The 23,470-nt window shown below is 48.3% G+C and overlaps 1 protein-coding gene across 10 annotated transcripts in view; it reads left to right on the top strand.

The window, feature by feature from the left end:
• LOC144770575 (carnitine O-palmitoyltransferase 1, liver isoform-like) overlaps positions 1 to 23,470 on the top strand; it is a 525,217-nt gene that overhangs the window by 334,403 nt on the left and 167,344 nt on the right. The gene's annotated exons all lie outside the window — the stretch shown is intronic.

The following is a 23,470-nucleotide window of genomic DNA, read 5'->3' as shown; positions in this document are numbered from 1 at the left end:
CCTATGCACTGAGCCCCTCCAGTCAGTTAGTTTGGTGCCTCTGACAATTATTTATTCCTTTGCCAGAGTTCCTGCAAGGAGGATCTGCCGGTTGTTTTTCTGGTGGAGGTTGCTGTTAGTGAATCCCCTCCCCTAGTTTTTTTGCAGCACGATCCATAAACCTTACTAGAGCACAGTTTAGGTTGGTGTTCCTTGGGTCAAAGCAGGCTAGTACTGCGACTCTGCACGATCTGACCTCGTTGATGATCCATCCTCTCTGTAAAAGGTATCTTCTTTCCTTCAACAAACTTGGACACAGGCAAAGGATGTGTGTTATGTCTTCCCTATGGTTTCCACAAAGCCGACAGTGTTGCTGGGCTTGTTCTCTTTTCCATTTGAGAAGATGGCATGACAAGTTGATCACTCCCATTCTTATTTTTAAGAAGCAAAGTTTAGTGCTTGCGGTGAACGGCAAAATTAGATACCCCTGAGGCGTCTATGCATGGGTTTAGTACTGGAATCCTATGTTTTACAATTACTCAATCGTGTATACATTAGCGTTCACAACTTAGGGGGTGGGTTGCGTACACAATTTACAATTTTGCAAGATATATCCAACATAACATCAACAACAATATTCTACATTTTAATAAAGATATTTCTGATGGATACATCTGCCAGTGGATTCCTCACCTTGTGAATATCCCCTGCACCAGCAGCATTCAGAATTTTTTTGTAGCTCTCCACGCCGATGACGTCACAGAAGCCCGGCTTTGCTCGCGACTCCGCTGACGTCACTGGGGCCATAAGAGAGCCTCGTCGGCGTGATGAAGTCAGTTCCCTTTTTTCCGCGCCGTGGACACGAACGGTTTTTCTAGGACTCTCTGTTGATACGCTTGATACTTTGTGTTTCTGACTGTGTTCCTGTGCTTCTTCTTGTTTCTTTCCATGGATGTCGTCGAGGAAGTCCGGGTTCAAGCCTTGCAGAGAGTGCGGAGGACATATGTCCATTACTGATCCACACGAGGACTGTGGTTTTGGTGTTTAATGTCGGATCACGACGTCGAGGGATGTGCCTGCTGCAGGAAAATGAATCCGAAGGCACTGAAGGAGAGGGAAGCGAAGCTCTTCATGGCGAAGATAAGAAAGAAAAAAAAAGGTAGGAGAAGGTTGAGGTCTCGGTCTGGGTCGTGTTCGAAGTAGACGTCGGAGCATGCTTCGAGAGCCAAGAAGCACAAGAAGAAGAGACATTCTTCAAGGCACCATTCTGATGAAGAAGCTGCGCCGAAGTCGACCTCTCCATCTCGACGATGCCGTAAGGACTTCGTGTCTCCTTCTCCATCGAATTCAGCTCCTCCTGAAAAATCGGCTTAGCCTGCAGCCTCTCCACATCGATCTCCGACGCCGGTTCCCTCACCGACTTCAGTTCATTCTCCGGCTCCAGAAGAAGAGATTCCTGTGCCGGATGAGCAGGCGACTCCATTGGTTCCCTGCCAGCGCCGGCTGGCCCGAACACAGTAATGCCTGCCTCATATCCAGTCCAGGGGGCCTATCCTCCTTTTCCAGGTCCGGGTCAAGATCCGTCGCATTATCTCAATGCTATGTACGGAGTCTTCAACAGGGCTATGTACCCCTCTGGTGCACCTTCGGGTCCCATAAGTCCATTAGCTTTTAATTTGGGGGTTCCTCAGGCCTATGCCCAGGCCCCTTTCATGCCTTTTCTTCCGGCGGCGCCGTCTTGGCACTTCCCGGCGCCGAGGACATCGACGCTGTTTCCATCTTCTCCGGCACCTTCTATTCGACCTCGTTCGGCGCAGGCGGCGCCGTCGGATCCGTGTACGACACCGGCTCCGAATCTGGCGGAGTCGGTCTTGGCTCCATCGTTGCCTGCACCTAGGATAAGATCTAGGAGAGAAGCCCAGAGGGTTACAGAAGAACAAAGTATCAGTTGGAGGAGATGGAGGAAGTTGGAAAAAAGGCGGATGCTGCTTTAGAGAGATTTAAGGACAGCAAGGCTACAGCCAAATCTCTTGGACTTCAAGCTCAAACTAGAGGCTCTTCTTTCAGGAGATATAGGACATTTGGGAGGTCGTCCTTTCGGACATATAGGCAACCTCAACAGCAGCAACAAAACACCTTGTACAAATCCTACAGGGGCAAAAGCAGAGGTCGCCCACGAGGCCGTCAGCCCTCCTCCTCTCCTCTTCCTCTACCCCCCCCCCCTCATAAAACAGTAAAGCAGCCCTAGATCCACCATTCTGGATCATGTTGGTCCTATGGGGGGTCTGCTTACTCACTTTCTGCAAGATTGGGAATCGGTCACTACTGACCTTTGGGTTCTCAATCTTTTGGAGAATGGGTATGCCCTTCCCTTTCGGGAATTCCCTCCAAATTACCCTCCTTGCCAAGGGGCTTGCTCGGAAGACCACCTTCTTCTCCTGCAGGAGGAAGCGTTATTGAAAAAAGGTGCGATAGAGGTGGTTCCAGAGCAGGAGAGGGGTCAGGGATGCTACTCCCGGTATTTCCTGATACCCAAGAAGGATGGTAGGTTACGTCCAATCCTGGATCTCAGGATCTTGAACCTTTTTCTGAAACAAGAAAAGTTCAAGATGCTCACCCTAGCGCAGGTTCTTCAAGCGCTGCAGCAAGAGGACTGAATGGTGTCGATCGACTTGCAGGACACGTATTTTCATATCCCGATCCTGAAGTCGCCCAGGAAGTATCTCTGTTTCACGGTGGGGTCGCAACATTATCAGTTTGTGGTTTTCCCGTTTGGACTTACTACTGCACCTCAAGTCTTCACCAAGGTGATGGCAGTGGCGGCAGCCCATCTCTGGAGAGCGGGGATTCCAGTTTTCCCCTATCTGGACGACTGGTTGCTCAAAGCCGAGTCGCCGGAGAAGGTGTTTCATCATCTGCAGGTGACAACTCAGCTGTTGTACAAATTGGGTTTTTCGATAAATGTGCCCAAGTCTCACCTGGTGCCCTCTCAGCGCAACCTGTTCATAGGGGCGGTACTGTCGAGCATTCCCTCCTCCACAAAGGATTCTCGACATTCAGGAAATAATTCCCTTGTTTTACAATGGAGCGGTCGTTTCAGTCCTGAAGGTCCTTCGCCTGCTCGGTCTGTTTGCTTCCTGCATTCTGGTTAGTCAACCATGCACGCTGGCACATGAGGGTGCTCCAGTGGTTCCTCCGCAGGCAGTGGTATCAACACAACAGAGATCTCAGGCAGTCTATCAGGATCTCCAGAGAAGCTGCTGCGGATCTGTTTTGGTGGAGCGTGGAGGGCAATCTATCTCCAGGAAAGCCTTTCCATCTTCCTCCATCAGTGGCCACAGTGATAACGGATGCATCCACTTTAGGGTGGGGTGCTCATCTGGGGGACCTGGAGATCAAGGGTCTTTGGTCTCCAGAGGAAATGTTGCTTCACATCAACCTTCTTGAGTTGCGGGCAATATGTTTGGCGCTCAAGGCCTTCCTCCCTTCCTTCGCGGTCATTCAGTTCAAGTCCTGACTGACAACACTACCGCGATGTGGTATGTCAAAAAGCAGGGAGGAGTGGGGTCGCATTGTCTCTGCAGAGAGGCACTGCGTCTCTGGTCCTGGGTTCAGGACCATCAGATTTGTCTGAAGGCAAATCATCTGGCCGGGGTTCTGAACGTACGTGCGGACAGTCTCAGTCGGCAATTCTCTGCCAACCACAAGTGATGGCTTCATCCGGAGGTGGTTCATCACGTCTTTCGGACGTGGGGAATTCCTCAGGTGGACCTGTTTGACACTCACAAGAATGTTCACTGCCTGTCATTCTGCAGTCTCTAGTATCCGATGCGGGGAGCTTTGGGGGACGTGTTTCAGTTGAGTTGGGGCTCACAACTCCTTTACGCATTTCCTCCCATACCCTTGATTCCTCGGGTTCTGAAGAAGATTCGCCAAGACCAGGCCCAAGTCATATTGATCGCTCCGGATTGGCCAAGAATTGTGTGGTACACAGATCTTCTCCACCTCTCCTCATGCCCTCAGCTCCGTCTCCCTCTCAGGGCAGACCTCCTCTCGCAGTCACAGGGGCAGGTTCTACACCCCCACCTCCAGGGCTTACACCTTCATGCCTGGAGATTGAACGGGGCAATCCGAATTCTTTCTCTCTCTCGCCTGATGTGGTGGATGTGATTCTTTCGGCCAGGCGACACTCCACCAAGTCTATTTATTCGTATAGGTGGTCCAAATTTGTCTCATGGTGTGGAGAGAAGTCTATTGACCCCTTAAGGGCTCGTTTATTCAACATCCTTCAGTTTGCTCTTTCTTTAGCCCAGAAGGGTTTTGCCGTGGCTACTTTGAAGGGCTATTTATCGGCTTTGTCGGCTTTCCCTTGCTTGCCGGATCAGCCGTCCTTGTTTAAATCGCCTATTGTGTTACGATTCATTAAGGGCCTTACCAACAAATTTCCGCCCTCTCCATTTATTGTGCCTCAATGGGACTTAAATCTTGTCTTAACCTACTTGATGGGTTCTCCTTTTGAGCCCTTGCACAAGTGTCCCTTGAGACTGTTATCTTTTAAAACAGTATTTCTGGTTGCTATTACCTCGGCAAGGAGGGTAAGTGAGCTTCAAGCTTTGAGTTCAAGACCCCCATTCTTGACCATTCATGCTGAAAGAATGGTACTCAGGACCGGCGCTGCTTTTCTGCCTAAAATGGTAACTCCCTTCCATCTGGGGCATTCCATTATCCTTCCTACCTTATATCCTCCCCCCTCACCCTTCCAAGGAGGAGGAGCGGCTTCACCGCCTGGACCCTAAGAGGGCGGTGAGTTTTTACATCGATAAGACTAAAGACTATTGTGTGGATGCCAGCTCTTCGTGGGTTTTGCTGGCTGCAGGAAAGGCAGAGCGGTGCACAGGCGCACCCTTTCAAGATTGATTATCTTGTGTATCAAGATCTGTTGCTCTTTGGCCGGTAAGGAACCCCCAGAGGGTATTAGAGCTCCCTCTGCTAGAGCAAAGTCATTAACATCTGCTTTGTCTAGAGGTGTTCCTGTAGAGGACATTTGTAGAGCGGCAACTTGGGCCTCCCTCCACACCTTTGCGAAGCATTACTGCTTAGATTCCGAGGTGAGGAGGGATGGTCACTTTGCGCGTTCCGTCCTTCAGGACTTTTTGGTATAGAAGGGTGGACACCCTCCTCTGGGAGTGGGGACTGGTGTGGGGCTCTATTCACAAGGTGGCAGATGTATCCATCAGAAGAGCAAGTTACTTACCTTCGGTAACGCTTTTTCTGGTGGATACAGTATCTGCCTATAGATTTCTCACTGGCCCACCCGCCTCCACGTTGTCCACCCTTGTATACCTACAATGTTGATATTGTTTAATTGTACTTTCAATGAAAGTATTTTTCTGAACTGTTTTCACACTGTGTGTATTGTTTCAAATCCTGTGTACTAATTATACTGTACATATTGATGTCGGTCCGTCCGTGTGCCTCGAAGGCACGGAAAAAAGGGCGGAACTGACGTCGTCACGCCGAAGAGGCTCTCTTATGGCTCCAGTGACGTCAGCGGAGTCTCGAGCGAAGCCGGGCTTCTGTGACGTTGTCCTCGTCGGCGTGAAGAGCAGGGGATATTCACAAGGTGAGGAATCCACAGGCAGATACTGTATCCACCAGAAAAAGCGTTACCGAAGGTAAGTAACTTGTTCGTTGGGGGCTGAGCAATATGGATGTGGTTTCTGTATTACTATAACTCTCTTTTCACCCCTGTCACGACATGCTCCCTCTTTCCTTTATCCCGATGCAGGGTATCACAGAATAATGTGGGGTCACTACCGCATAGTTTGTTTATTGTAATTGCAATAGAGGGGTCATTAGTATATTCAGGTAACCTGGGGTCGGATATATTGGGGGAGGGAGAGTCTTATCCTACTTGTGTGAAGCAGGAAGCGCTACTTAGTCGTGTCTTTGTTGGGCCTTGTCGGGGTGTTGAGTGTGGCATATGGGGCTACATCCAATATGGCCTCTATGGCAGTAAGATATGCTCTCCAGTCGGGAGTATTCAATGGTTTACGTTTAGATGAGCACTTGGTGACCCTTAATATAAAATGTTGCCCACTTATTGATACTAGTGTATCCGTGGTCTCTGTCAGTATTTCCGATATCTTTGTCCAGAACTCGACTATATTCTGGCACAGCCATACCATATGAACAAAAGTGGCCTCTGAGGCAATACATCCCGGGCAGTTGTCCGCTGCTCCTGGGTACATTTTGGCTATTCCCTGAGTGGTGAAATAAGTATGAAGTAACTAATTAAACTGTGTGTATTCAAATCTTGCATTTATTGAGAATACTTTTGAGGATCCTATGCATTGTTCCCATTGTTTATCCGACAGTGTAATTGATAGTTCCTCATCCCAATAGGCCCTCGGACACGCCAGTGAATAAGTTTCATCTTGGAGCAATGCGCTATATAACATTGTGACGGCTTGGCTGGCTGTACCACGCAGTAGGAGTGTTTGGGGGAGTCTGGATATCTTTGGCTCTGCGTGTTTTGTTTTCCATATTACTCTCAATTGGTTTGCTAAGGAGGCATACAACAAGAAGGAACCCAGAGATAATCAGTTATCTTCTAGGGCATCAAATGTGTAAAAAATTGAGTCTATGAACATGTCGCCCCATTTGTCCAGTCCTGCGTTCGACCAACTTATTGCCTCTGTTCTATGGCCCCGTGTTACATTTCCTGGTGATGCGGGAATATATGGGGCAAAGGGTTGTTTCCTGTACAGGCACCAGCATAATCTAGTGGTATTCATCAAGCGGTTACTTATTTTTTGGGGTACAACAGTATCTTTACTCTACAACCACTCAGAGTGCGGTTGTGGGTGTCGATGCTGTCAATTCTCCCAGATCCACCTGGTCGGCCATTGTTACTGAGCTGCTGCATAATAAAATCAATAAATCCGTGCTCCCAAACCGCTTCATACAATGGTGTATACAATTTCTTTATGGAAACTAGTTCCCTATTCTTACCCCATATTAGTGCCACCTGCACTGATTTCAAATACTCTCTGGGGTACTTGTAATGGAATGTCTGTGAAGAAATACAATAGCCTCGGTAGTAAGAGCACATTGGAGATGGCGATACAACCCATGAGTAAGAGGGGTACTTCTTTCCAAAATGGAAGAGAGGATCTGGCGCTGGATACCTCCCTATTCAGATTCCCATCTAATAAGTCTGCAGGTGAGTGATACACCTGGACCCCTAAATATCTTAGTTCCATGAAAACGGTGTGGTCGGGAGCGTGCCTCTGTTCAGGTGTTAAGAGGGTCATAGGAAAAAGATTGTTCCCAATTAACCGTACGCCCAGAAATCTTTCCAAATCGCTGTAGTAGCAACATCAGTGCAAGTAGGATCGTAGCACTACCGCGCATGTATATAAGTGCGTGATCCGCGTACAATGAAACCACATGCCATCTATCATATGCCCTTATTCCCCAGTTCAATGCTTGCTTGCCCAGTGCGCGTGCCAGCGGTTCCATTGCCAGTACAAAGATTATAGGTGATAGCAGGCCTTCTTGTCGGGTGCCTCTTTTGATTTTGAATGGTTCCGAGATAATGGAGCCAGTTCGGACATGCAGTAGGGATATCCACTTCATGAAGTATGGCTCCATACCATAACGTGTAAGTACATCTGGTAGATAGTGCCAGCTGAGAGTATCACATACTTTCTGTATGTCTAAAGATGCTTGTTTTTGCACAGTCCATCAGCATGAACAGTGTACGTAAATGTAAAAAGTGCACCTGTTCAGTATAAAGCCATTTTGGTATGTGTGCACCAGCAATTGGACCGCCTCCATTAATCTATTGGCTAATATTTTCCCCAGATTTTTGTAGTTGGTTTTTAATAGGGACAATGGACAATATGATCCAAGGAATAGTGGGTCATTGATCGGTTTTGGGAGTACTACCAGGATTGCCTCCTGGAGGGAGGGTGTACCTACATTATATGCTTCCAGAAACATTTTGTGAAGGTGGGGTACTAGTTGAGAGCGGAAGGTTGCATAGAACTCTAGTGGCCAGCCGTCTGCTCCTGGGGTTTTTACCTTTTGTTGTGTGGATTCTTCTTTCTCTGTGGTCGTGATAGGAGATTCCAGCTCAGTCAACATAGCTGGTGGGACCAGTGGCAGCGTGATGCCCTCCAGAAAGGATTGCAGGTCCGAGATACTATTCCCCTGTTGTGCACAGTATAGGGTGGGGTAACATGTATAAAAGGCGTTGTTTATCTTAGGTTGTGTATTAATTATTTGTCCAGTGCAATCTTTGATGGCCAATATTGAGTTTCTAGGTGTGTCTGTGCTTTGCAACCAGGCCAGTACTCTGCCAGCCTGATCCCCCTCTGCATGCTGCTTGGCTATGTATTCTCTGTAATCTATTGCTCCCAAGCGGTCTATTACTTATTTGAAACTTAGTTTGATTTTTGTTAGGTGTGGTGCCGACAGTGGGGTGTCAGGAGCTCCCTGCTCTAGGCGCCTGATCTCTGATTCCAAGTGTGTTATTTCCTTGCATAGTATCATTTTAATGTGTATACTGTCTTGATCATATGTCCGCTCAACACCACTTTAAATGCATCCCATTCAATTCTAAAGTTGCGGTAGTTCCTGCATTTTCATGAAAATAGTAGACAATAGATAGGGAGGTACGTAATGGTGTATCAACGCTTCCACAAGGAGCCGCAATGTTGGAATACTTGACCTGGTCCTTCCCTATGCCTAATACAGCTGCAGACGGCAATGATCTGAGAGCGTGCTGCCCAAGTACTCCACTCGGGTCACCCTAGCGAGGGCCTCATGAGAGTCGTATATCAAATCGATTCGTGTGTGTAAGTCATGCAGTCCTGAGTAGTGTGAGTAAATGACCAAGTGTACAGTTGAAATCTTCTCCCTAGTACACTGGTGCTAATGTATTGTGCGGTAACGTAGGTGTTAAGGTTTGTAGGAGCGCAGTTTGGTTGGTGTTTGGGGCTTATGATACTAGCGATATTGGGTGTCCATCTAGTTGTCCCCCTAATACCACATAACGGCCCTCTGGGTCGGCATGTGTGTATTGAACCTCCAGCATAGTCCCGGGGGCTACCCATATTAAGACCCTCCTGACATAACTAGAGTACTTAGTTCCTATTAGGGTACCACTCCAGCATCTACGTATGTTTGCCAATGTATGTGCTGTGAGATGAGTCTCTTGTAAGAGATCTATATGAATCTTGCGCCTCCGGAGGTATTGGTATATTCTGTAGCATTTGGTGTACCCAGCCAGTCCGCACCCATTCCAGGTCAACAACACTATTTCAGTTTTAAATGTGATTGCCTGTGGTTGCATATTAATATTTGTAGTAATTGAGTCACTAAATCAGTTTTTCGTATCACCAGCCCACCCTTCAGTGTTCCTTGTGTATACCCCCCCAACATCACTTCCTCCCCAATTCTTCTAATAGTAACCAGTTAAAAACACTGTGGCTAATAATCACTAACTTGCACTTCCTAGCCAGAACACCAATGGGTGGCCAGCTGTCGCCTATAACACTAGAATAATTAACAGTTATAGTAAGCCAATTATAGATAGTCTGTGCAGATGTGAGCGGACCATAAGGTGATCACCGTGTGCCCTCACCATTAATCTTACTTCCTACTCCTGTTCATTAAAATGGAGGAATGTAGTTCTACCTTGCTACAGGCATCTGTGTGTCCATACACATTCACGCACCCACACCAAACCTATTTGTGGCTAGTCACATTTCTCAGCCGTCTGTGATGTGACCACAGGACCCTCCAAGCTCTGCTGCGAATTGCGTAGCTGACATTGGCATAGGCTCGCCTTGCTGTGTCTGAGTCCGTCCCTGAAGGGGAGATGGCACAAGCTGCTCTACATCTTTCAACGTTTTAATTCTTTCTGCCACTGTTTGTTCCCTGGTAGGGCCCTTCTGTCTATTGTTCTGGTAGGCTTTGCGCCTATGCTGCGACTGTCTCGGATGTGTTGCATTTGGTTCGGTTCTCCGTTCAGGAGCCATCCCCTTTCGCTCGAGCTAGGATCCAACCTCCTATGGGGTCATCCAGAAATCTGTGGTATCTTAAGGATTGCCGTAAAAATGAAGTGCATATTTTATGTTGTGGGCCTGTAGGGATTTCTTTACTTCAAGGAAAGAGGGCCTGCGCTTCTGCACCTCTAGGGTGTAGTCTGGGTAAATATGCTCCTCAGAGTTTTCGTAAATGCCATGGTCCCTTAGCCCTTGTCACTTGAAGGATGTGGTCCCTGTCCCTATAGATGAACAGGCGTGCTACTGATGTGTGGGGCGCCTGGACAGGTTGGTGCCCCCGGTACCTAATGGGCTCTTTCTACTGAGGAAAAAGTAAACTGCTTTCCTTGCAGGATAGTGTTCACAAACCAGTCTTCTAGGAAGAGCCCAATATTGTGTCCTCCTCCCCCCTCTGGTAGACCTACTATGCGTACATTATTGCGCCGGGACCGCCTTTTTTTTTTAGTTTCTCCAGTCTGCGCCTCAGATGTTCTATCAGTCTGAAGGGATCGTAGCCGCTTGTCTGATTCTTTCACTGTGGGCCTCATGGTCGCAAAGGTTGACTGTTTCCATGACTCAATCTTTCAGTTTAATATGTTCCTCTCGTACAATGCTCATGTTGATGCTGATTGAGTCAAACTTTGGCTCCAAGGTAGATTTAATGTCCATACCTTCCTCTAACAGATCCTCAATCTTGTGAGAATGGTCCATAAGTGTTGCTGCCAAGGCCCTGTCTGAATGTTCCAATTTGTTGTACTAATGTTCACAGGGTCATCTTCTTTTTCATTTAAACAGATGTGGGAAAAAGGAAACTTCCATGAATGGAAGAATTCTTCATAGATTTATATCTAGGCATATGAGCTGCAGATTGCACTGTGCATAGATCGCCACCTAGTGTTGGGCCCGGATGTTTGCCGTTTGTTGTTGTCCTGAAAAGTTATTTGGAAGTCACAAGATAGGTGACTCCTCCTTTGGTCCTTTGGACCACATTGCGCATGGGCATCAGCTCCATCCTCAGATTGTTTTTTCCGCCATCGGGCTCGGATGTGTGTCCGGTTTGGAACCGAATTTCCTCAGCGCGCAATCCTCACCCAGTTTGACGGTATTGTTTCAATCGCGCTCCACATCGACGCGATTCTTCACCAGAAGGATTTGCCCTTTTCAGAGACATTTTTCACACCTGATCCTAACCAAAAAACTCTTGTAAAGGATCCTAAGACTGGTCACTTGACTCTCAGCTCAAAGAAGAGACCACTTGAGGCGCCAGCACCTCCTCCTCCTCCAAAGACGAGAGACATTGCAACCTCTCCATTAAGGGCCCCTTCTCCACCACCTCCCCATATTGTTCCTCCTCCTACATCTCCTCCACCTCACCATTCACCTACACCATCCCCTAATCCAGACGATGATGCAGACATAGACTCTGATGACACAGGTGGGGGTGCACATGACCCAGCAGGGACCAATAGTCCCCCTCAGTCACCTAATCCATGGGATGATTACAACACCCCTGATGTGCCTTATTTCCCACAAGACAATATATACCCATCTAGACCTTCCCCCACCAGAGGACAACATAGGTTTTAACCTACTAGCCCAAAGAGCTGCCCAATATCATGGGGTGGACTTACACACTGACGCGGTGGAGGAAGATTTCCTACTAGACACTTTTGATTACACACAAAGGTCTACTGCCCTTTTGCCAATGCTTAAGGGTGTCATCAAGCACGCAACAGAAGTTTTTAAGGATCCTGTCAGGGCTAGGGTCCTTAATCCTCGCATTGAGAAAAAATATAAAGCTGCCCCCACAGATCCTGTCTATATTAAAGATCCAGCACCATTAGACTCTTTAGTAGTGTCTAATACACGTAAACGTGCTAATTTTCAGACATCAGACAAAGAATCTAAGCTTCTGTAGTAGGGGATCTCTGTGTATAGTCATAATCTAGTGAATAGTCCCACCCATGTGCGTGGACCCCGGAGCAATAAAAAATAATCTCTTAAATTGTCAAAAAATGCAGAACTGCACAGACACTTAAGAGAGAATTTAAAGACAGATAATGCAGCCTATATCGGGCTACACTGTCCAGTACTTCAACTAGAAATTCCACCAAAAATCCACAAACAGCACAGCCTGTCCAGGTTTTTCTATCCAGAAAAACATGCTTTTACCAGAAAAACCCTCAGGAATGATAGAGAGGAAGAAGTGGACAGACAAGCCCCATAGGCTGCCATTATGTGGCTCAGAACAGGATACTGTGCCTTTAAGAGAACTTTCCAGAAGTCTCACAGTATCCCAGAATGCACTGCAGGTCCCTTTTACTTTCAGTTCTTTTTTCCGGCTCCTGCAAGCAGGACCCTGGAGCATTGAGCTCTCCCTTTTCAAGGGTTTATTGGTGATTTTTCACTTTTTTCAAGTTATTTGAGTGCTTTTCTGAAGTACTTTGGGCTTTTCTTCCTTGTGTGTATTTTGGTGCACTCTTTGATTGTCAATATGCCTGCATTATTCGACAAATGCCCAGAGTGCTCCAGGAAGAAGGCCAAGTCGGACCCACACGAGGTGTGTATCATCTGCCTTCCCTCATCTCATGTCCCAGAGGAGTGTGACATTTGCCAGGGCTTCTCTAGCAGGACCCTGAGAGATAGGATGAAGATCAGGCTTCAGGGCCTGGAGGACAGAAAACTGAAGGCACAAGGTGGGTCTGGAAGGGCTTCCTTTGCCCATGCTGAGGCCTCTGGGGGGCTCCCAAGGGGCAGGAAGACCAGCAAATGTCCCCATTCTCCGTCGGCGTCGATTGCACTGACTACGGCGTTGAGAGGGATGACTACAGTCTGTTCCCCGTCTCCCCAGGGCTCTTGGTCGAAGCGTCGTCGATGTTCGGCGTCAAGGGAACTGAACAGACCACCGTCGAGATCTCCGGTGACGATTTCGTCGGCGGCGGCGCCGTCGTCGAGTAATCGACGTCGAGAGGTGGCCCGGCGTCGGCGCTCGCCGTCGAGGCGACTTCGCCGTCGGCGAAGAGGAGAAGGTCGTCGTCGAGGGGATCCTTGATGTCGAGGAGAAGATCGCCGTTGAGGCGAAGGTCGCCGTCGAGGCGAAGGCATTCGCCGTCGAGGGAGAGGCGTTCGCCGTCGAGGAGAAGACGCTCGTCGTCGAGGGGCCGACGCTCGCCGTCGGGTCGTCGTTCTTCGACGCCAAGAAGGCGCAGAAGGAGTTCTGGCGCCAGGAGTCAGTCTAGCAGGCACAGGTGCCTATGGGAGACTCTCCAACGTCCCAGCCTAGAAAGGAAGGCGGATCATCGGGCTCGGTGTACTCAGTAGTACTCAGTAGTGTATACCCCTTACGAGGCAGAAGTCGATTACGCCCCCTCCTCCCTTGCGGAGAGGGCTTCCTCTGCGGGCTCCCACCCCGCCTCCACTTCCAGCTGCCGGCTGACAAGCCTCCTCCGATTCCTCGGAGGACGGCTTCACTGCCACGATATCCGACTCCTCGGCCGAGGGCCCTAGCCAAGCCAAAGTCGCCCGCCCCTGTGGAACCGGCGGAGTGACCGAAGCCAAGGAGGACGCGATCGCACTCCGGACGGAGGGGGAGATCGCGGAGTCGTCACAGGTCTTCATCAAGGTCAAGACGGCGCCACAGGAGGCGCGGATCAAGGTCCCGCACGGACTCTTCCAGGACCAGGACCTATTCACCGACTTTGTCGGAATCCCCGGGGACGAGAGTGTCTCCGGTGGACGACATCGGCACGTTCCAGGATGTTCTCCTGAGGGGTGCAGCAAAGTTGGGTATCACGGTGACGGCTCCAACACCCACGACGTCCGTGATTTTTGAGACACTTCATAAAAAGCATTTGTCTCGCCCTTTACTACCTCTAGTGCCAGGATTGGTAGAGCCAGCGGAGGAGCTGTTCCTCACACCAGCAGTGACGAAGGCCGCTCCCTCCCAGCTCCTTAAGAAGTACAGGGCCCCGGATTCTGACCCGGCTTTTCTGCGGATGGATCTGATTCCGGACTCTGTTATAGTGACGGCGGTCAGGAAACAACATGCTACCTCCCCGTCTTCTACTGTACCTCCTGATAAGGAGAGCCGATGGATCGACTCAGCTGGCAGGAAGGCCTGTGGGACGGCATCTACGGTTATGAAGGCGTCTAGCAATGCGGCTCTGCTAGGGTGGTATGATCGTGCCCTGTGGGAGTCCCTCCAGCAGTTCACGGAATTCCTGCCCCGAGAGAAGGAGGATTTTCAGGAGATCCTGAAGGAGGGGATGCTGGTGTCGAACCAGGTCATCAGCGCGGCTGCTGATGCGTCTTTTTTGGCAGCCCATGGGTACTGTCATGGGATCAACCAACGGCGCCATGCTTGGCTTAGGCTCACATCACTCAAGCCGGAGGCTCAGCAGCGGGTGGCCAATCTGCCCTTCTCGGGGGAAACCCTATTCAAAAGCATGCGGACGATGAGATGGCCCGCATGAAAGCGGAGGCCGAGACCCTGGCGGCTGTTGGGTTGGAGAAGCCCAAAGAAAAGAAGTCCTACCGCCCGTTCTAAAGACGGTTCGGGGCGAGGGCAGGCTTCGGGACAGCAGCAACAACAGCAGCAGCAGTTCCGGAGGCCCTTCCAGAAGCGCCAGAAGGGTAGAGGCGGCCAGCATTCCGCTGCAGCGAACAAAGGACCAGCTGGGTCTCGACCCTGAGCGGTTACTTCCCCTACATCTGTTACCCACTCCGTGGGGGGAAGCGTTCAATTTTTTCTGGCAGAGTGGAGAAAAATCACTCAGGGCAAGTGGGTGCTGAATATTGTTTGCAATGGATACAGTCTTCGGTTCACCAGCTCGCCTCCAGCGATTCCTCCGGTCTGCTCGCAGTTTCAGCTGCGAGAGCTCCAGGCGGAGTCTGATATCCTGTTAAGGAAAAGGGCGATAGAAGACGTACCTCTGTCTCAAAGAGGAAGAGGTCTGTACTCCCGGTTCTTTCTGGTTCGCAAGAAGGACAAGAACGAGTTCAGGCCCATTCTGGATATGCGACAAGCAAACAGGTGGATTCGCAGAGAGAAGGTTTGCATGCTGTTGTTGCATCAGATTTATCCTCAGCTGCAACGGGGAGACTGGCTACGTGCTATAGACCTACAGGATGCGTACTTCCATGTGCCCATTGCACACAAACACAGGAAGTTCCTGCGATTCCAAGTCGGCGCCAATCATTATCAGTACACAGTATTGCCATTCGGGCTGAAGTCTGCGCCCAGAACATTTCCGAAGTGCATGGCAGTGGTAGCGGCACACCTGAGGAAGAACAAGGTGTTTGTCTACCCGTACCTGGACGATTGGTCGATCAAGGCCTCCGCCTTCTCGGAAGCTCAAAAGCACTTCCAGAAGACGTGTGTTCTCTTGAACAAGTTGGGGTTGCACGTCAACATGTCCAAGTCTGTCACGACTCCAGTCCAGTAATAATAATAATAATAATATCCACATTTGTAAAGCGCACAATCACCCGTTAGGGTCTCTAGGCGCTGGGGGCCATCGGGAAGATTAAGCAAGCTATTGCCCAGAGTCACATGGTGCTGGGCTAATCTGCCGCCGGAGCCGGGGATCGAACCGTAATCCCCAGCGTCCAGCATCAGTCGCCCTGGCCGCGGCGCCACACCTCTTCCAGTGCATACAGTACCTGGGAGCCTCCATCAATACGCTGTCAGCAAGCGTGTCTCCTTCGGAGGAGAGACGATTATCACTCCTTCGGAAGGCTCAGGCTCTTATGATCACTCCATCTACAACAGTGAGGATGGTGTCTTCTCTACTGGGATCGATGGCCTCTTGTATCTTCCTCACGCCACACGCACGGCTGCACTTGAGACCATTGCAGGAGTGCTTGGAGGATCAGTGGGATCAGAGGAAGGGATCGTGGGACGACAGGATACGACTGTCTCTGCATGCTCTTCAGTCTCTGAAGTGGTGGGGTTTGGCAGAGAATCTCCTGAGAGGGGTTCCCTTCCACAAGGACATTCCCACGCAGACTATCGTGACGGATGCGTCTCTCCACGGCTGGGGGACGCACTCCGGAGACTTACAGATTCAAGGGACGTGGTCCCCGACGGAGTCCAGGTACCACATCAATTTCCTGGAACTCAGAGCAGTTCACTTGGCGCTGAAGGCCTTTCATCCGTCCTTCCAGACTAACTCTCTGCTTGTGCAGACGGACAATATGACCACGATGTATTACCTCAACAAACAGGAGGGCTCGAGATCACGCACTCTGTCGCAGGAGGCGCAGGCGATCTGGTACTGGCTTCTGGCCAGAGGACTGACGATAACGGCTACCCATCTACCAGGTGTGCAGAATGTTCAGGCAGACGCACTGAGCAGACTGATTCAGGAAAACCACGAATGGGTCATAAACGACAAAGTACTAGGAGAAGTCTTCGCAAGGTGGGGGACTCCAGACGTAGATCTGTTCGCCACCGCCGAAAACAGCAAATGCCAATACTTCGCCTTCAGGTACTACCAGCCAGGGACGCTGGGGAATGCGTTATGGATCAACTGGTCGAACAGCTTTCTGTACGCTTTTCCACCTATTCCCCTGATTCCGACGGTACTCATCAAGCTGTCCCAGTCCAGGGCGCGGATGATCCTGATTGCCCCGGAATGGCCCAGGCAGTGGTGGTTCACCGACCTGCTTCACCGGTCTCTCCTTCCTCACGTACGGCTGCCGTGCAGGCCGGACCTTCTCACGAAGTTCGGGGGGCAGATGTTGCACCCCAACCTCTTGTCTTTGAGTTTGGTGGCATGGCTCCTGAGATAGTGCAGTATGGACATTTAAATCTGCCTGATGATCGCATGGACATACTGAAGGAGGCTAAGCGACCTTCCACTAGGACTTCTTATGCTTACAAGTGGAAGAGGTTTTGCATCTGGTCCAAGTCCAAGAACTATGACCCAACGACGTGTAAGGAAGATGTCATCCTTCCTTATCTTCTACATCTGGCGCAGTCTGGCCTTAATGTCCATTCCATTAAGGTTCATCTTGCTGCGCTGACTGCCTACAGGAAATGCCCTTCACAGACTTCCTTCTTTCAGATCCCTGTGATCAAAGATTTTTTGGAAGGCTTGAAGAAAGTTTTCCCTCCTGTCCGGCTTCATTCGCCTTCATGGGAATTGAATGTGGTGCTGTCCAGATTGATGAAGGAGCCTTTTGAACCTATTCATAAGGCTTCGTTGCAGCACCTGTCCTGGAAGGCGGCGTTCTTCGTGGCCATTACATCGGCCCGCAGGGTGAGTGAAATTCAGGCGTTGTGTTGCCAAGAACCTTATACTGTATATCATGCTGCTAAGGTTGTTATGCGTGCTCACCCAAAATTTCTTCCAAAAGTTAGATCTGATTTTCATGTTAACCAGACCATAACTTTACCTACATTTTTTCAGAATCCTTCCTCTCCAACGGAAAGGGTGTTGAAATTTTATCTGGATAAAACCAAGGATATTGGTAGGACAGACCAATTGTTTATCAATTATGGATCAATCAGGACGGGTCTTGCTACCTCTAAACAGTCCATCTCGAGGTGGATTGTGTCCTGTATACAATTGTGTTACCAAAAAGCTAATAAGATCTTAGGGGGTAGACCTAAGGCTCATTCCACCAGAGGCAAAGCTGCCACGACTGCTTTGCTCCGTAATGTTCCAATTGCAGAAATCTGCAAGGTGGCCACTTGGAAGTCGGTCCATACCTTTGCTAAGCATTACTACCTGGACACTGATGCCAGGGCAGACGTGCAGGTTGGGCAGGCTTCGCTGCGAAATCTGTTCGCACAGTAGTGGTGTTATTTCTCTTTTCTCCACCGCCGCTTTGGTGTGGGGATGGGCTTGCCATTCTATTCACTAGATTATGACTATACACAGAGATCCCCTACTACAGAAGGAGTAGTTTCTGTCCTGTAACTCCAGTTCTGTAGTAGGGTTATCTCTGTTATAGTCATAAGCGCCCACCTTCCTCCCCGGTGGAGAGAGTTATTCATGTAAGAAATGCTACAGGTCTGGCGTGTTACACCTTCAAAAAGAACTGAAAGTAAAAGGGACCTGCAGTGCATTCTGGGATACTGTGAGACTTCTGGAAAGTTCTCTTAAAGGCACAGTATCCTGTTCTGAGCAACATAATGGCAGCCTATGGAGCTTGTCTGTCCACTTCTTCCTCTCTATCATTCCTGAGGGCTTTTCTGGTAAAAGCATGTTTTTCTGGCTAGAAAAACCTGGACGGACAGCCTGTGCTGTTTGTGGATTTTTGGTGGAATTTCTAGTTGAAGTACTGGACAGTGTAGCCCGATATAGGCTGCATTATCTGTCTTTAAATTCTCTCTTAAGTGTCTGTGCAGTTCTGCATTTTTTGACAATTTAAGAGATTATTTTTGATTGCTCCGGGGTACACGCACATGGGCGGGACTATTCACTAGATTATGACTATAACAGAGATACCCCTACTACAGAACTGGAGTTACAGGACAGAAACTACTCTTACTTGACGCCTACGGCAAAAGAACAGTGTCACAAGCAGCTAATATCTGGCGCATTGCCAATACCCAAGCGTTGCTGGCCAGATATGACCGAGCACATTATGATGAACTAGAGTCCATAATGCAACACCTACCAGACAAATACAAAAATAGAGCCAACGAACTTATACAGGAAGGTAAAAATATTACTAATACTTCCATTCATTGTGCCCTAGATACTGCAGATACCACCTCAAGGGCAATCAATACCAGCACCCTACTACGTAGACATGCTTGGCTATGTATTTCAGGTTTTAAACCTGAAGTACAAAACTCCATCCTTAACCAGCCATTTGATGAGACACATTTATTTGGCCCAAATATTGACGTGTCTTTAGAAAAAAATGAAAAAAGACACTGATACAGCAAAATCTATGAGAGCCTTGCAGCAGCAAGCTCCCAGACGTTCTTTTCGTCGCTCATCATACAGAGGCAACACTAGGGGCTACTCCTCGAAAAGTCCCTCCACTTCTTACAAGACCCCTAGCCAATCCACATTCACGAAGGGCTACCAGAGAGGGGGTTACAGGGGTAGCAACAACAAAGGTAGAGGCAAAACTAACAACTCCTGCTCTGCCTCTACCCCTACCCAATGACGTTCCTCCCCTTCCCCCCAACATTCCACTCCTGTGGGGGGGAAGACTGCAACAATTCCTCCCTGCCTGGATCAACATCACAAGGTAGATACCAAGGTTTGGGTCCTGTATCTGAACTGGCTTGGACCACTAAACTATGCTAAACAAACAAGGGGGCCACACAGAATTGTTTTACAATTTATGATCCCAAACAGCAAATTAATTCTGGATGGTCATCTGTTTTATTTTAGTTTTTTTGTATTTTTTAGAAAAACATTTAGATATTTGAAATATGTCATCAAATAAACAGTCATCAGACAGTGAAATATACATACAAACAATGAAAATGTGCAAACAATTGTACAAGTGCTATACAGGTGGTCAAAAATCAATACTATACATTGACACACGTAACACCAAACAATGTTGAATCAATTACCTGACATAACTTAACCATTAGGAACCAGTCCTTTCTATTGGGTACAAAAAGACAAGCGGACCTCTAATCACAGAGAGCTGCCTGCCTGTCTGGCTGAGCCAAGGATAAGGGAAACAAATTTACGGGGTTGCACAACAAGGGATAACACTGTATAAGTCTAAATGGTCCTAGCGGCACCCAAATTCTTTTTCCGAGGCTGAGTCAACGCGTTTCGAACCTCAACGCCAGTAAGGGTTCTCCTCAGGACACGGACTGGATGGAGCCGAAACTGCAAATGATAATAGTGAGGAAAATTGGTGTGTGTTGTGTACTATTGTGAACTATAGACTCAGATTCGTGACTCATATCTCGAAAGAAAAATGAATAATACCTGGGAATGACAGTTAATTGTCACTTGTAAATAGATGCACTATGGTAGGGCCGGGATTTCAGTCAGGCAAAGGTTGCAGGATACTGAAACACCTCTCAAGTATCGTGGTTCTGAAACCAGATGAGAAGGGAAATCAATACCATCGAATTGCACACAATTTACTACATTTGCGCTTGTTTAAATAAGGGCCTACCTGTTTGGGAGGGCGTTTTTCGCACTGATTGCCAGGATTGCAATTGTGCTTGGCAGCGCTGGTAATTTTTGGGAGAGTCTGAGCTGGCGCTAATCTAGAGAAAAAATAAAGGTATAGCGTTTGTGTCCACGTGTGACGCTTGCTCGAAGCAATTATTTCTACACATGTAACACAGTTCGTGATGGGCCGAACCCATGAAAGGCTCGGTATTTTTGAAACTCACTGTTTCAGAAGGCGCCCTGCGCCAAGGTTCAGTAGTCGCTCTCGTTTAATTTTTCGTCAACAAAGTCGATGATTCTGAAATAGTGAGAAAACCAGGTGTCAAAGACCCAGCCCATTCTGGCTCTCACCGCGCCGCACGGCAGCGCTCGAAATTGTGATTAGACTTACTCGGAGTACGATCTGACGGGGTGATCAGTTTCCTGCATTAACGGGCGGCGTGCAGCTTGTGCAAGCCGCGCGAGTTTGAAGTTGCCTTAAAGGGAACACTACTGGTCACGTGTACCGACGAGATTTCTGGTACATGTAGTGCATCTGAGTGATGGCTGGAAGTGGGCAATTCCTTTACAGCTGACTGGAGGGGGCCCAGGTTTTACAGCGTATGCCAGAGACTTTCAGACTAATTGGAACACGCCAGAACCCAACACGCAACGGACATTGTTACCAAAATAGAAGGTGGGTGCGACAAATTATTCAGTCAGGTTACTGTCTAGAACTAACATCTACCCCCCCAAACATACCACCCAAACAGCGTCCAATGTCACAAGAACATCTATCACTGTTAAAGCAAGAAGTAGTATCTCTGCTACAAAAAAGTGCAATAGAACCAGTTCCCCTGCACCAACAAAACAACGGGGCTTACTCTCTCTATTTTCTAATCCCAAAAAAGGACGGCTCTCTAAGGCCGATTCTAGACCTCAGACCGCTAAACATACACATAAACATATACATACAGTCAGACCATTTTCACATGGTCACACCAACAAGTCCTGCCGCTCTTGTCACAAAACGACTTCCTTGCTACTTTAGATCTCAAGGACGCATACTTCCACAATCCCATTCACAAGTCTCACAGGAAGTATCTCAGATTTGTGATAGACGGGCAACACTATCAATTCAAAGTACTCCCCTTCAGAGTCACAACAGCACCAAGAGTTTTCACCAAGTGCTTAGCAGTAGTGGCAGCGCATTTACGAACATAACACATCCATGTCTTCCCATACCTCGACGACTGGCTCATAAAAGCCAGCTCAAATAACCGATGCGTGGAACACACTCATGCCACGATACAGCTGCTCCACAAATTGGGGTTCACAATAAACCACGCCAAGTCCCATCTACAACCATCCAAGGTACAACAGTACCTCGGTGCCACAATAAACACCTCAACAGCGCTAGCTTATCCCACTCCAGCAAAGATAGCCAGCATGCAAACTCTTCTAACAAAGTTTCAGCTACAACACTCCATTCCAGCACAAGTGTTCATGCAACTCATAGGGATGATGGCCTCTTGCATTTTCATAGTGACCCATGCAAGACTTCAAATGCGTCCGCTACAAGAATGCTTATCGCGTCAATGGAACCAGGCTCAAGGTCAATTAACAGACCTGGTGTTGGTAGACGGTCAGACTCATCACTCTCTGCAGTGGTGGAACACCAAAAACCTTTCCAAGGGACGACCGTTCCTAGAGCCAGTTTCTCAGATAATCTTGACTGCGGACGCATCGCTCTCCGGCTGGGGAGCCCGCCTCCTGCAACAGGTGGGCTCCCCAGCTGGACACCACAACTAAAGTTACTCTGCTTCAATCATTTAAAGTTACTAGCAATATTCCTAGCACTAAAAGCTTTCCAAAAGCAAGTATCAAACAAGGCTGTGTTAGTCCGCACAGACAACATGACAGCCATGTAATACATATAGAAACAGGGAGGCACACACTCCCTGCAGCTCTCTCAACTAGCACAAGACATATGGCGGTGGGCTATTCCTCAAAACATATTCCTTCTAGCCCAGCATGTTCCAGGAGCACAAAATACCATAGCAGATCTGTTAAGTCGCCAAACACAACAGACCCACGAGTGGGAACTTTATACAAGTTCTTCAGTCATTCTTTCAGATGTGGGGGCAACCTCACATAGACCTATTTGCCATCCACGAAAACGCCAAATGCTCAAGCTTCGCCGCCAGATATCCACACCCACTGTCCAAAGGCAATGCGATATGGATGAACTGGTCAAACAGATTTGCGTACGCTTTTCCACTTCTACCACGCATGCCACTAGTAGTACGCAAACTACAGCAGCATTCTCTCACCCTAATTGCTCCAACATGGGCCAGACAGATGTGGTACACCACACTGCTACAATTGTCGGTAGTCCCACACCAAAAATTGCACCTGTCTCCACACCTCTTAACACAGAACCATGGAGAGATCAGACACCCGGACCCAGCTCAGCTCAACCTTGCGATCTGGCTCCTGAAATCCTAGAATTTGGATATCTGAACCTTCCTCCAGACTGCATGAATGTCATTAAAGAAGCTAGACATCCAACCATTAGGGCATGTTATGCAGTCAAGTGGAAACGATTTGTAATATATTGTCACAACAACAATATTGATCCTCTAGATGTATCTATTCAACACATCATAGGATACTTACTGCATCTCCAAAGATGTAACTTAGCCTATACCACTATTAGACTACATCTCGCTGCAATAGCAGCATATCTGCAAAACAGATATCTATCTCTATTCAGAGTGCCTGCCATTAAAGCCTTTAAGGAAGGCCTTAAAAGAATAATTCCCCCCAGGGTACCACCTTCACCTGTGTGGAATTTAAATGTTGTTCTCACACGGTTAATTGGACCTCCCTTCGAACCCTTACACAAATGTGAACTACAATTTTTAACGTGGAAGGTTGAATTCCTAGTAGCTATTACTTCTCTGCGGAGAGTTAGTGAATTACAAGCACTAACCATTCAAGAACCCTTTTTGCAAATGCATCACAATAAGGTAGTTCTGTGTACTAATCCAAGATTCTTGCCCAAAGTAATTTCTCTCTTCCATCTCAATCAATCTGTGGAACTGCCCGTTTTCTTCTCGCAGCACAGACAGTAGCAGAAAGAGCTCTTCATACCCGAGATGTCAAAAGAGCATTGCTATACTACATAGAGAGGACACAACCCTTTTGTAAGACAAAACAACTTTTTGTGTCTTTTTCACCACCACACAAAGGTAATCCCATTTCAAAATCTGGGATAGCTAGATGGATTGTCAAATGCATACAGATTTGTTACCACAAAGCTAAACGTACGTTATCTGTTCCTCC

This window comes from Lissotriton helveticus, chromosome 7 (genome assembly GCF_964261635.1).
Source record: "Lissotriton helveticus chromosome 7, aLisHel1.1, whole genome shotgun sequence".
Classification (NCBI taxonomy): Eukaryota; Metazoa; Chordata; class Amphibia; order Caudata; family Salamandridae; genus Lissotriton; species Lissotriton helveticus.
The sequence above is the reverse complement of the archived record's forward strand: the minus strand, read 5'-3'. Positions and strand labels throughout refer to the sequence as shown.